The following is a 2874-nucleotide window of genomic DNA, read 5'->3' on the forward strand; positions in this document are numbered from 1 at the left end:
TTTTAAGAGAGTTTTACCTGAAAAATCAGTATCGAAAATATCTGTAAGATTTTACATTTACAATATCAATTGTTTTTAGAATTTAAGAATTAATTAAAAAGAATCATTCATTTTAAGAGTTTGAGCATAAGGCTTGCCACGCTTATGACAAACTTAAATTGTATGGGTCTTCTACAATAAGCCATTAGTTATATAAATCATACATAAATCATACATATATAAGTCAGAAACTAAAAATTGATCAATCATAGTCATCAATTTTTAGCTTTTGACTTCTAATTTATGATTAATGATTTATTGTAAAAAGCTCAATAGACGTGAAGGTCTGAGCACAAGAATTGTCGTAACATTTGCTTAGAGACTTAAGTTGTAGACGTAAATAACAAGCTTTGGCATATGACGATTTATTGCCATTTCTTGAAAATATGGCAAATTGTACGTCATACGTGAAAACTTGTGCGTTTCTTATGTACAACTTGAGTCTAATGGTAAATTTGATTGGAAGCACTGATGCGCATTGTTGCATATTAAAACCGTTGTGATTTAAAATGTGTATAAAAATAAAATACAAATATTTCGAATTATTAAAATACATATTTTATCTAATAGCATCAAATATATTGAATATTTTACGATATATTTTACGATATATTTTAATTGATTTCTTTGTTTATTTATAAATTATAAACATATATTTACGTTATTTTATGTATGACAGTTTTAATGTGCACAAGTGCACACTGAGTGACCAATCGAATTCGCTGTAAGTGTCATAATTCTTGTGCTCAGACCCTAAGATTGTTTTTTTTTTTTTTTTCAAAATTTACTCAATTTAAATCAAAGGGATATTATAGATAAATAGAAATGAAGGCTAAACCAATATATCAATCAAAAAAACGAAGACTCATTAAACCTTGATGATTGCACCAAATATCGCGGCTATCGTGATAAATTGTGACACATAATCATTAAAATATGACGTTACCGTGATTCTACAATGAATCAGTCGGAAGTCCTAAGTAGTCCTAATGCTGATTTTACAAGTCGATAGTTGATAGTCAGAAATCTTAAGTCTTAGGCCCAGTTGCACCAATGTTACTTTAATTTTAAGCTTAAATCTCTCTTTGTTCTCTTTTCGATTTTAAAACGGGATAGAATTTTAAATTTCGAGTTTTATGTTACGATGTTAGTTATACAGTAAGTTGTTAACCTCGACTAATGGAAAGAAATAAAGTCAAATTTGGTCAATCTTAAGAAAAAATTGGTTAACTGTGAATTATGGAACTGAAGACTACTGATTTTCTTAAGATTGACTAAATTCAACTTTATTCCTTCCCATTAGTCGAGCTAAATGACTCGCTGTACAAGTAACAACTAATAGATGTGAAAACTCAATCACCTATTTAGGTTAAGACTTAAAATTTCTGATTACCGACTCATTGTAGAATTAGCATTATGGGTCTTCTACAATAAGCCATTAGTCATAAATCAGAAATTAGAACCTAAAAATTGATCAATCAGTCATCAATTTTTAGCTTTTGATTTTAGCTTTTCTAATTTATTAACTAATGACTAATTATTTATTGTAGGTCTATTAGTCTTAATCAATGATATCAAACATTGTCTACATAAGATCATAACAGCTAATAGCGAAATAGAATGTTAGGGTCAAATAACAGATATCGTTTTTTTATCATGGAGATAATGAATTCGAAAAAAAAAATATTACCAAAGGTGATAAAGTTCGGCAGCTATCAATTGACCTCACGATGCACGTGGATTTCACCTAACCTCATTCTCATTGACTATCATATCGCTAGACAAGCATTGTAATCATTAAGAGTTGAATTAAGTCTTACGACGAGCTTACAATAACTGTTACGACGAGCATTATGATCATCATAATAAGGAAGTTACGATGGATCTAGATGGGCCTTTAGATAAAACAATTTATAAGACCAAGGTTAAGACAGATTAAAATTTCCGATTACAAACTATTGACTCGTTGAACCTTGGTAATGCGTACAACGTGAGGCTAAGTCCATACTCTTCCTTAAGAAGTCTTGCTTTAAAAGTAAACCATAAGCTATGAATTATAAGTGATGATATATCGTCACAGAACTTGATACTCTCAGACTGTAAGAGTTGGGTTTTGCTCAATCGTTTAAGACTAACAGTTAAAGTCTAAGACTGCACTAAAACAATTTACAGACAAAAATTATCACTTAATCTATTTCGACTTATGACTTAAAATCTGTTAAAGCAAGGTGGACCGAGCATGATACCAAGTACTGTAATGATCCTGGAATGTCTATCACATCTAGCCATGTCACGGATACAAAGCGTTATGGGATATCATAAATTGGAAATATCGGATGTCCGACAAAACATGAAAATGTAGCAACAATCTCATGTATGATCGTTTATTTCCTTTAAATTATAAAAACCACGATGAGACACTTACCTGTGATCACGACATATAAGAACACGACAAAAGAAAGGAGTGACTCAGTGTTACCAAATTTAATTCTAAACTTCTAAATTCCGCTAGATGCTTCAGCTACTTAAAGGCGCCTTTACAGCATCAAGCGTCGATAGAAATCCTTATGGAGTGGTTCCATGATGCGAAATTGGCACAATGTGGATTGGTGGAGCGTTCGTGATTGGATGTGTCGAATTCCCACTTGGATATTATGTCCTTATTTAACATTCGATAAATAACAAAAATGAAGTAATATCAGGATGGCATACGAGTGATGATCTGAATATAATCCTAGTAGGGTAATTAATTAAGTTTCCAGATAAATATAGAGGTCAATATAGTTAAAATACGAATGTCGTATAAATAGTATATAGAAAAGCGAAAATGTAAAT

At 30.9% G+C, this 2874-nt stretch overlaps 1 protein-coding gene across 1 annotated transcript in view; it reads right to left on the minus strand.

The window, feature by feature from the left end:
• The window catches only part of LOC108690564 (ubiquitin-40S ribosomal protein S27a), a 31857-nt gene extending 29301 nt beyond the window's left edge, over positions 1-2556 (minus strand). The window contains exon 1 of the mRNA XM_018197931.1: positions 2465-2556. The gene's annotated coding sequence lies outside the window, so the exon portion shown is untranslated. The remainder of the gene's footprint in view (positions 1-2464) is intronic.
• Between the last annotated feature and the right edge of the window lie 318 nt (positions 2557-2874).

This window comes from Atta colombica, unplaced genomic scaffold (genome assembly GCF_001594045.1).
Source record: "Atta colombica isolate Treedump-2 unplaced genomic scaffold, Acol1.0 scaffold33, whole genome shotgun sequence".
NCBI lineage: Eukaryota > Metazoa > Arthropoda > Insecta > Hymenoptera > Formicidae > Atta > Atta colombica.